The following is a 13060-nucleotide window of genomic DNA, read 5'->3' as shown; positions in this document are numbered from 1 at the left end:
GAACTTTCAAGGTCGTTTGTTGACCTTTGACCTGTCAGAGGGATATGAAGAGTTGCCATGACATTGGTTAATTTGTTGTTGTTGTAATGTTGGCTTCCTGGTGCTATAACATTAAATGTGATATTATTTTAAACACCGGCCCTCTTTTAGTACAGTACCCTACCCTACCGCATATAATGTTTGGTTATTTTGTGAAGTGGAAGAATTTGTATTATTTCAAGAAGCAGCCCATGTGTTGTTTTTCATAGCAGGGTATTACAGATTGGAATCCCATGTCTCATGTCCCACAGGCACTACTACCTATCTTACAGTGCCCCTGATTGGTTAATTTCATGATATAATCATGTGAGCAACCAATCAAAATAGAGATATGTAAGCAATTTTAAGCTTACTCCTATCAGGCCAATTGGCTCTCCTAACCAATCATAGCTCAGATTGGCTCAATACATGATATAGCCCTATTTGTAACCAATGAACACGGTTCTTAGAAGCTGATATTTGGATTGGTAGTGCCCATGGGGTCTAAAGTATCCATGCCCATCAGCCTGGTTTATTTGTTCAATAAAGGCTGGGTTTGACAAGTCTTTTGTCACACTATTAGTGTCCAAATTTATTGCAGGTTCTATAACCTATCACTAAATTAATCTCTTACACGTTGGGCTATTCACCCCCCTTGCCCTTAGCTACGCCATTGTCTCATTCACGTTATAGATTAATGGATGATACAGATGCGGGTTTCTCATTGGCATGATAGATGCATATTTTATTATTTGACCAAGTGAAGAACAATAAATCTGCTGTATTTGCTCTGCACTAGGCCTACTACATTATAATAAAAACCTTTCAAATGTTATTTTATGATTGCAAATGCTTTATGTGTTAATAAGAATAATTATGAGAGTACATGTAATCAATAAACAATCATGCACATATTATATGTTATAATAATCTTTTTCTTTTGTATTGCTTTATTGCAGTCGATTTATTAATAATAACAACAACAACAACAACAACAACAATAACAATAATAATAATGGAACATATTTATACCTTGCAAAAATCATCAAAAAGATCCCAGAGCGGGAAAACAAAAAAGCAAAGGACAAACAGTGAAACACAAAAACCTTAAGATTCAGGGAAAGCATGTTTGAAAAAACGAGTTTTAAGACTACATTTGTATTGAACAAGAGAAGTGATATTGCGGACGGAGTTGGGAAGGGAATTCCAAGCTACAAGAGCTTGCAGAGATTTTAAAAAGAGATGACAACAAGCTAATTATGTATGTGGCACATCATACATATAAAATAACATGTAAATTTTTCTTAACCAAGTTTTAAGGGCTCTCTGGTATGTATCAAATTGCATTCTGAATATGAAGAATATCCTGATTATCAAATCATTTTTATATACATTTTTTGAATACGCGATATACAAATTTTATGACAAATTATTAAAATTTCAAAAATCAGTGATGATTGGTTGGTTATTTGGAATTTGGGGAGCTACACAGATATTTGGTGGATGTTACAATCTAAGTGCGGATAGGTTTGCACCAGGTTCGGCTGCCGCAATGCCTAGTAGATGCGATCTGGTTTGGATGATTCACCATGGCAAAATTACAGTGGTTTTCCCCCTCCACTGTTATGTTGTTTGCCATCTGGTAGCAAAATTGATGGACTTTCTTAATTTAGCTGTTATTGGTTTATGGTATTTTACTATCTATAATAAGTTACTGAAACTGACGAATTGGTAAGGCTAAAAATGTTACGGTTTACATTTTTTCGGAAAACAGACTTTTGCAATGCGAAGAACAATGTCGTGCGCACTCCAATAAAATGTCGAATTTTGTTTATGTGGGTCTAAGGGCGCACCATTAGATTTCAGGGGAGGCATGGGAGTTTTTGAAAAAAAAACTTCGCCCACTTGTGAGACCTAAAAAAAAACTTTGCCCACTAGTGAGACGAAAAAAAAAAATTTGCCTCACTGATATTAAAAAAAAAAAATTTCCCCCACCCAACTTTGTATACAAATTTACATTAAAATTGAAAAAAAAATAATTGGTTCTCTCGGATGATTCTCTCAATAATAGAGGCCGTCAGCCTTTCGCCATCTTGTGGGTACAAATGATCTGCGTGTTCATGCGTCGGACACTACGCGCAGGGCACAGCTTGCCACGCAGCTGTTATCACGCATCAACGCGGTGATTTTGCTGTTCACGCATGGAGATCGAACGACCATCATAGCGTGTACCCACAAGATGGCGGCATATGACGTCACGCTGACGGCCTCTATACAGTAATGTTAAATGACAGCCACTTTGGAAAGAGTTCGAAAAATTGACACAATCTTAACTGTACACCTGGTTCTTTTTAAAATTTGTAATAACCAAAATATTTCTTTGTAGATATATGTAATAAAATTCTATTTTACGCTCAAAGTCTTCACCGATTTCTAGTGTATATGAGTCACACATAAAATATTGAAAGATATTAAAGAAAGTGAAATTTTATGGCGTACAACAGGTGAAAAATGCTTGAATTCGTGGGTAACATGCATATGCACATTTAACACTTTATTTGGTCTAGCAAGAAAAGTTATTTTTCAATTCGATGGCACTTCCACCTGATGATTCACTAGACATGATCGTCTCATTTGATAAGTCTAGAATTGAAAAGGAACACATTTTCAAAATGGCCCCCAGAGAGAATTTTGGCCCGCTTTGGCTGGAATTGACCATTTATATATTTTCATAAGTTTCATTGTGGATTGGGATAGTCATTCAAGCAAAACCTAAATGCTAGAATCACCATGGTTGATTATCAAAAATTAGGGCAAAATTGTAATTTGCAGTTACTTTTGGCCTGTGCTGAAATGGTTTTGTGTGCATTTACAAATAATTAGCATAGGCCAAAGTAAATAGAGGGTATCCGTGTTCTACAAGTTGCATATATCCTATCATCGACTGCTATACCTTGTTTAGGACTTTCAAAAGAAGTGCCTGCATGTGAAACCATGACTGTTTCAAACTATTGTCTGTCCAAATAACTTAGACACCCGGTTTTTAGGATATATTTCGAAAAGTTTTCACTTTGGCAAAAAGTCATGAAAGAAAAGTTGCTAAACACAGTCAGACCTAACAGAAATTATTAGTAAAGCGATCCTTGTCTACTTTTATTCAATTTTGACCGATTTACAGCAAGATATCTGGGTCCAGCCGAATATTCCTAATGACTTGAAACTTTTGATGGGATAATCTATTTACAGTAAGGGGTGTTTGAACATTGTAGTCATGCATATCGATCAGTGATGACACACTTTTTCTTTGATCCTTTTACTAATTCACAATAATATAATGGCGGTCTACTCAAATGCATTCAACACAAGCATGTTTGCAATCACCGCGAGAGGTCGTCTCACATGCATAACAAATGCACTACGATCAAATAGGTAGATGACAATATTTGATTGAACAGACTGTGGATTTTGGTGAAGGACACCGGTTCAAATCCTTTGTTTGGAGCCAATCAATAATTTCATGCACAACCTCTATAACTCAAAAGATCTCACAGTTGGTGCATTATAACAAATGATAGGGCAAGTTACTGTGCGTCTGGAGTGTATTGTGAATTATACATGTACTCCTCACCAATAACATCAGAACATTCATAGGGCATACAATTTGTATTTTCTTGGAATTGGGCCAAGCCAAAAGCATGCACATAACAAGATTCAAATACCGCGCCGAATTGTTGTAATTGGTTGAGGGACAACTGGGATCACTGCGTTAATACACTAAGAATAAATATACCAATAAGAAACACTGTCTGCATTTTATGAACTGAATTATATTTTTCATTTTTATAAAATGTTTTTGGTGAGGAGTATAATTAATTTACTATTCATCCATTCACTATCCAAAATCACAATACCTACAAATCTGTATAATGAGACCTTCCAAAATAATGGTACCCAACTTCTACCGGATTATTTTTAAAGTGTTGAGAAAAACCTTCCAATTTCAATAGAATTTCTGGTAAACTCTCACTCAATGCTTTGGAAACACAAAATCCCGTTAGGTCTCAGCGAATGTTAACACTTTTCTTTCATGACTTTCCTTGAAAGTGGATATTTTTTCAAATGAGTAACAAAAACAGGGTGTCTAAGTTAATTGGACAGACAATAACCCACCAAAGTCATGCAGGTAACTCCGAGGTCATGCATTGAATTGGTTTGAGTGAGGAATACTACGGGAACCAGCGCCTTTTGTTAGAAGTCACACATGAGTGAAGTGGATAACCTCCATACAAATTACACCAAGTCCCATTGAAATCAAAGCATATGGGAGAAATTAACAAAAGAAGCCAGTGTTTACGCAAAAGGTTAACATTTTCTGCACACTCGCACAGTCACAGACATCGGAGCTAGTTTCACAAGTCTCCTTTCCAAACTTCAACGGGGACAAAAAGTGGTTTCTTCAGGTTCAATGTGCTAATCTTTGTACCTGGCATTGTAAAGCTTGTGTCACGATATTAACATTGACCCGGGCATTGACCTGACACTGAAACATTTGTTACAAAGTTTACATTTAAAAGCCTTCTTTGACAATTTGAAACATGTGTTACATATTTACAATGGGTTTCTCTACTACTACTTTTAAGTGACCAGACACTGTCAAACATTTGTTACACAATTTGCACTGTAAAGGTTTCACTTTGGTATAAATCACGTTCATGTGCAGTCAATTGAATATATGAATACAAAAGCCACCTAAGTCCATACTTTGGCCAAATTGAGTTAAGCATGGGTAATTGTTGCTATACATAGGCCTGTCATATGTATGAAAGAACAACTCAAATTCATTCTCTGTGTCTATTAAGCATGTGAAAAATAGCATGTATGAAAGAATCACCCAATTCCATGATTTGAGTCTGGTAACACATTGATTGAAATCCATTATGTATAAAAGTCCACTTGTAACACATTCATTGCTAGAGAGTGACTTTTGAACAAAAAATGGGTTTAATAAAGGAAATTGTGTGGTTTATATTACATGCCAGAATGCTTATCAACATTATACATACCTGTGTGCTTTATTTTGTATTATCTTACTAGTGGTAATCTCATTCTAACATTGTTGTCTTTGTATATGATTCAAAAAACCACCTAAGTCCAAAATTTAAAATGAACCCCACGAAGTCCCTGAAATGCTAATCGTCATACCTAATACAGGTTAATCCACTCATTTGCACGTAAAACTTACCATATTGACCAGGTAAATCTAACTGAAGGAATTAAAATGATACACAGGTTTTTCTCTCAAAATCACTTCCTATGGACTTAGGTGGCTTTTGTATTCATGTATTCAATTGTCACAGCACCTGAACGTTTCATAGCCTCTGGTACAAACTTGAGGCTGCTCTTTAGTATGATACGTTCATGTACTTTTAAGTGAACCGACAATTAAAGGGTTTCTCTTTGGTATGAATACCTTCCACGTTTTTTCTGATATTGTAAAACTCTTGTCTCAAAATTTACATTGAATACATTGATGCACTTTCAATTGCCCTGACAGCGTGAAGCCTTTATTAGAAAATAATTATATGTTAAAAGGCTTCTCTGTACATGTATGTTCATGTCTTTACACGCTTCTTGACTCTGTGAAACATTTGTTATCAAATTTACTTCTGGGTTTCAATCTTCAGTATAAATACAATTGATGACGTGAAAATCTTATCACAAAAGTTATAATTGCAATACTATATTACTATGAATTCGTCCATATCTTTTTAAGGCAATTATTGATATGTTCATTAGTATTAAGGGGCTGTGCAACAATTATGAGCCCATGTGGTACTTTTTAAATAAAACGCTCTAAAAGGCTTAGGACAAAAAGGTAAGCTTTTTTTGGCAGACCGAGGGGGCACAGTGTCATCGCCCCGATATCTTCATGGCAAAAATCGCCATGGTAGGTTAAATCCACCGCCACGCATAGCCATTTTATATCGACCTGTTTAATAGTTTTGTGTCGTATAAGAGCTGAAGGACATCTGACTAAGGCTACTGACAATAGCCCCGATTAGCCCGGTTACTGTCCTCACTGTGTGTTAGTCAAGCATGGTACACCATAGGTCATATGGTTTTAGACTACCTTCACAATTGGCCTATACACTGCGCTATATAATTCGGCACATATAAATCAAAATTATTGTCAGTTTTTGATTCAAGACGCAAGCTAGTATCTCATAGCGCAAGCCAGCGACTATCATATCTGTTAAAAATATATATTCAAGTGCAAGGAACCACATCTGGTTTCTTTATACGAAATCATTTATGGGAGATATTCAGTATTTTCAAACCCGCTATCCAAAGATTTATCGTCTGAATATCAATCGTGCATAGCACATCCACGCAGTATCGATTCAGTGTCTCTTGCTGTATAGTGTAATTATTAACCGGGCGATGTCGATTGTGGGGGCAAGCGTTTAATTTTGGCAGGCCCTTTGAACATTTTACCCACCCCCTCCCGGCTCATAATTATTGCACAGCCATTAATTGCATGCAAAAGTACTTCATTTCATACGTCAAAATAAAATTAATCAATAATCAAGCTAAAGTGGACATTATTTTGTTGCAAAATTTTCATTGAAAAGGCTAATTGACACTTTTTTTTACAGTTTTTTTTACAAAAAGGGCCGCGCTTGTGTAAAGCTTCTGTTAAAAAAATTAGTTAATAGGTTTATCTTTGGTATGAATACGTTCATGTACATTAAATTGGCCTGTGTATGTAAAGCCTTTGTTACAAAATTGACATCATGTGATTTCATGATTGTGTAAAGCATTGCTACAATATTCTCGGGTGAAAGACTTCTCCCAGTATAAATACATATTCATGTGCTTTCAGGTGACTTGAATTTGTAAAGCCTTTGTCACAAACTTAACAAAAAATTGAAAGGTTTCTCTTAAGTATGGATGCATTTATGGGTTTTCAAGGTATGTGACCTTGAGAAATATTTGTTGCAAAATTTACATTTTAAAGGTTTTTCTCCAGTATGAATATCGTTCATGTGCTTTCAAGTTACTTAACTGTGTACAGCCTTTGCTACAAACTTTACATATGAAAGGTTTCTCTCCAGTATGAATACGTTCATGTGTTTTCAAGTAACGCAACCGTGTAAAGCCTTTGCTACAAACTTTACATATGAAATGAATACGTTCATGTGCTTTCAACTCTTTGAACAGTGTAAAGCATTTGCTACAAACTTTGCATGTGAAAGATTTCTCTCCAGTATGAAGACGTTCATGTGCTTTCAAGTTATCTAACTGTGTAAAGCTTTTACTACAAACTTTGCATATGAAAGGTTTTTCCCCAGTATGTATACGTTCATGTGTTTTCAAGTTACATAACAGTGTAAAGCCTTTGCTACAAAATGAGCATATGAAAGACTTCTCTTTAATGTGAATACGTTCATGTGCTTTCAAGTTACTAGACGTTGTGAAGCCTTTGCTACAAACTTTGCATATAAAAGATTTCTCTTTAGTGTGAGTACGTTCATGTGTCTTTAAGTTACTTGTCGAAGTAAAACCTTTGTCACAAAATTTACACTTAAAAAGCCCCTCTTTGGTATGAAGCTTTTCATGCTGTTTAACATAACTAGATCTGCTGAAACTCTTGGCACAAAATCGACAAGTCTTTTGTGTCTGTATTCCTTCATCCATTGAACAGCTGCTTCCTTGACTTGTGGATGATTTCTTTGAGAAACTGTAAGATTTGGAAACTTTCTTACAACTTGGAGACACTTGTTGGCAATTCTGCTGAGCATAGGATACGTGTCTCTTTTTGCCTATCTTGTTGTGTAGTACTTTGCTGCATCTCATCACCATTTTGTGTCTTAATATGTTTACACGCACACTTTTCCTTTTCCTCGTATGTTTTCTCTCCAACTTGGTGTTTCTTCTGTGTGCATGCATTTCCGTCCTTATTTCTATTCTCCTGCCAGAACTTACCCTTCGTTTCTAACAACTTTTGTCTCTTATTTGCACTGCTTTTAGTCTTCTGTATCTTGGGAATAGGTTCCCACATCACTGCACTCTTATAGTCATACCAGTAAGGACGAATCCGCATTTCATGATGCCTTATATGGTACAAGTATCTAAACACATCGTTGTAGAATCTTCTGCAGTATTTACATACGTGGGGCATTAAGTAGTCCCATTCACGTGGACGTCTTTTCGCCATTGTTCTGTAATGAAACAAATTTAAGTAAATTTGAATATAGGTAGATCGAACCCTGTATATGATTGACAGTATTAAGTTCCGACAGACCTTTGAGTTATGCATCATGAACCAAAACAAAGAAACACATCAATTCGGGATCCAATTCACAATTCAAGAGGAAACAAAATAAAAGCGTAACAACAGAAACAAGAATATCCCATTCAATGTTATACTAATGAAACTTGAAGCTTTCATGATTCCAGTATCTTAATTTAGGGTATGGTTCAATAAAAATCACAATACCAGATTACAATGTTTGTCCAAAACTATAGCTCTTCACCATAAAGTTTTCAACATATGTCAAGAAGACACCTGAGCCAGGATATAGTGAATGAGCTATTATTGATGAATGGTAGCTATTGAACTATTAGCCCATTGTGGCCTAAATACAGAGTAAAACTAACGGATTTTTTTATGTTGTCAACCACTGATATTACCATGGGATTCCTAAAGGCATAATTTCCTTTTCATAAAATAAAGTCTTATGTATATTAGATGTAAACTTATGAAATAATGAAGTCGGATTTTGGCACGCCGAGAGTTAGGAGGGGGAAGGAAGTTTTGGCAGGCAGAGAGAGGGGAAGGAATTCTCCGCTCATAATTATTGCAGACCTTTTAAAACTTCAAAACATTAAAATCATACCAATCAATAATCATGTACCAATCATACTGAGATTTGGTTGTTAATTGTCTCCTTTAAAATGTATAAATCTAAAGTTATGTGTTGGAAAAGTATGATTTAAATTTTAATTCCCTTTTCACATGAAGAACATCAACAATTTGATGATTTCAATGTTGTCTATGTAAATTGAAAACAAAATATATTTCAATACTTTGAAACATTGCAACACTTTAACTCAGTCTACAAATGATAGTCATCAATCACTCCAATTTAAACCTCTACAGGGTGTATTTGGAGGCATATAAGACAAGATCCAAGATCAGGTGGCCAACAGCGGGGGGGTAGTTGGCACTCGTGCTTTGGAAAAGTGACATGACACATATGCAGACCTCTTTAAAAAAAACCAACCTTTTCCACCAAAATATAAGACTAATTTTTGTTAACATATGCTGTCACCCAAAGACCCCATATTCTTTACTTTGTTCCTTAATAATTATTTCAAAGCCATGATTTAGAACTAAAAATTAAATGTTCAATGCTTCTATGGGACTTTTTGGCTCTCACCAAAACTTAGGATCACATTTAAAAATAAAAGTCATGTTCTCACCCAATCTCCCTAAATTAAGGGATCTAAAATGAGCGTTTATTGCGTTTCGACAGTATATTTTGTAGGACATGAGAGCACCTCAGACCTATCGAATTGCATTCTGAATACGAAGCATGTCTTTCTGATATCAAATAATTTTCATACCCCAGCCCTTAAGGAGGTCCAAATAATCAGTCTAGTCAGTAGCCTGTAAAATTCCATCTGCAACATCTATAGGCATATCAATTCAGTGGCGTACCGTGGCCGCCCCAACCCCGGGGGGCTGAAGAAGAAACAATTTTACCACCCCTTCCTTAACAGCCCGAAAAGGTTGACCCAATTTTGTTCATGGTCGTTTGAAAAAGTGAAGAGCAAAAAAAAAAAAAAAAAAAAAAAGGATTTTACTCACTAGCACCCTAAAAGCAACCATTTTTCAAAATTTGTTATGCTTTTTCAATTTTTTGCGCCTTTTTTCTTTTGCTAATTCGTTTTGTCGCCCCTTCGCTTTTTGCCGCCTTCTTCTTCTTCCTACGCCCTACATTTTTGCCGCCCCTACTTTGACCCGGGGGGCTGGCGCCCAAAATACGCCAAGCATGATAGACAGCAATGCAGAAAGAGAGATGCTCAAGAAGTCTAGCTCCTCGAATTTGGTCACTGATAGCTTGGCATTCAAGGCTAGAGTACAAAGCTATCGAAATCAAGGAATCGATTAAGCATGACACCATGTAAAAGCGATCATAGTCTGAAAGTAACCACAGCCAATCATTACCGGTGAACACATCGAAAATGTTTGGACAGGTAACTTTCAAATCCTGGTGTACATGAGTATTAGATGTAAGGCCCATGAAAGTCAATTCCGAGTTTATCGTCCCTTTTTTTCCCGGGTTGGTGATGTGACTTTTTCATTTTTCATTATTACATCAGATTTCATTATTGACATAAAATGTGTGTTGATTTAAAGCCACACTCATACATGTTATTTATAAACAGGTTTTTATATGGGCAGGGACTAGAAAAGTGAGAAAAGAGCCTGGTTTTGCTTCCAAGTTATGAATTTTATGTTTTACAAACAAAAATATATGTTTCCAATTGCTAAAACTGGTGAAAACACCGATACTTTGAAAATAATGAATTATTTTGGCATTTTTGAAAATTTGACGCAGGTGTTTTTGGTTTCCAAAAAGTGACGCTGGCGGGGGACGATAAACTCGAATCGACTTTCACGCGCCTAATAGGCAACTTTTGCTGTAAAAGTTATGTACTTGACTCATACAAGTACATAACTTTCGTCCAAATTTATACATCAACACGAGGGCTTTATACATGTAGTGCCATAAGGTTATATCTGCATTTTTAGCCAAAATGAGATTTTGGTACCAAAATGATCCTTACAACACTGAGAACCAGCTAATAGTACTAATTGATGCATAAAATACCATTTGGCCGTGATACCACCAAAATAGTTATGGCCTGTGGCTCTTGTTGGTGTCACATACAGTATGCAGAGGACTTTGTGGCTCAAACATTGAATAGCATGAAATACCATCCTGGTGACCTAAACTGACTTCACCAGTTATTTCTATAATATCTTACATTATACGAAGATTTTGGACATGGCTTGAATTGATTTTTATCCATCACTGACCTCCAAGTTTAATTAAGTGACTCAGTTTTCATCTTTGTATTATAATTCTTGCTAACAGGTTTTCATTTAAATTTTTGATTGGGCAGTTGAGCTAATAACTGGCATGTTGGCTGTAATGCTTTCATAGTTAAATTATGTTGTACCGTATGCAAATAATTTGAATCTCTCGGTATATAAAATGATGCAGTTTGATGGCAAATTTGAATTCACCTGGCATACCTAAGGGGCTGTGCAATAATTATGAGCCAAAAACGCTTGCCCCCACTCTCGCCCGCTAAAAGTTCTTTGCCCCCCCTCCCTTGAACATGCCAAATGTTTGGGATCCCAAATTCCAAACTTTTAAAAATGGTCTAGATGTATGTTGCGAGCGCAGTGAGCAGGAAAAGTTGCATATTTAAGCGTTTCCGTACCGTTTTCCCAAGCCATTTTAAAGCGTTTTATTAAAAAGGCGCCACCGTGATCGTGTACAAAAATCGCTTATGCCCCTCTCTCGGCTTGCCCCCCTTCGCTCGCTAAAAATTTATTCCCCCCACCCCAGGGCTCATAATTTTTGCACAGCCCCTAATGTATATGACAGTAAAAGCTAATGGAAAAGAAATGCTAATTTGTTATGGAAATGGTACATGGATCGAATCCATGGGTTCCTAGTCACCATGGAAAACGGGGTACTGACTGAAAACCAGTACAGCATGTTCATATGGGCCATGAGTTGGTTTGTTTACATTGCAGTAATTCGGTTCTTACATTATGCAGACTGGCAGACTGGGGCAGACTGGCAGACTGGGGCAGACTAGCAGACTGGGTTAGAATATGAGACTAGTATCAAAATATACCATTTGGTATACTAGCGGTAGTAATGTCAGGTTAGAACTACCCCTAATGGTGGACAAAAATTTTCAAGGTCATGTCAGGGTCATACAGGCTCAAATTGCCACAGATTGTTGAAGGTTCTTAAAAATTGGTGTGAAGGAAAGCGAGACAACAAGCTACAACAAATGTCTGACGTAAAATCGATATATGAATACGTATAATATCTGGTAAAAATATATTATCGTTTTTATGTCATCAAACATACGTTAGAACTTAAGGGGCTGTGCAATAATTATGAGCCCTGGGTGAGGGTAAAATTCAGGGGGGAATTTTTGGCGAGCCGAAAGGGGGGGGAGCAATTTTTGGCAAGGGGGGGGGAGCAATTTTTGGCAAGCCGAGAGGGGGGCAAGCGATTTTTGGCCTACATTCATGGGGCGCCTTTTGAATAAAACGTGCTAAAAAGGCGTAGGAAAACGGGACGGTACTGAAACGCTTTAATATGCAAATTTTCCTGCTCGCTGTGCTCGCAACATTTATCAAGACCATTTAAGGTTTGTAAATTGGGATGTGCAAGGGGGGAGGCAAAGAATTTTTGGCGGGCCGAGTGGGGGGCAAGCAATTTTTTGGCGAGCCGTTTCGAAATTTCCCCCCCCCCCCCAACACACACACACTGGGGGCTCATAATTATTGCACAGCCCCTAAACATTTTTAAATACTGAAAATAGAATGGGAATAGATTTAAAAACATACGGTAGATATGTTACATCAAATATTTTACATCGAATAAAAAGTCTGTAGGGTGATAGGGTCATTAACACTATTAAGATTTGACAACCACTTTCCATCCTATTTATCATAAATCTAGGCCACCACACTCTATGGACCACAAAGACCGCATCCCAATGGCATAGCCCAATAACCTGAATTAAACAATCATAGTGCAAAATTTGACCTGAAGTTGCAGAGTATGAGTTTTTATCCCCATATTTTGAAAGGTCATTCAATGAATGTACAAATGTATTGGGGTTAAAGAACTATGCCCCTGATAGATGAGCATGTTATGGATCCTAGTGACACTAGTGTATTATCCATTATAATACTAGGAACACAAGAGGATGAATT

This window comes from Amphiura filiformis, chromosome 19, assembly GCF_039555335.1.
Source record: "Amphiura filiformis chromosome 19, Afil_fr2py, whole genome shotgun sequence".
Lineage (NCBI taxonomy): Eukaryota > Metazoa > Echinodermata > Ophiuroidea > Amphilepidida > Amphiuridae > Amphiura > Amphiura filiformis.
This window is presented reverse-complemented; position numbering follows the sequence as displayed.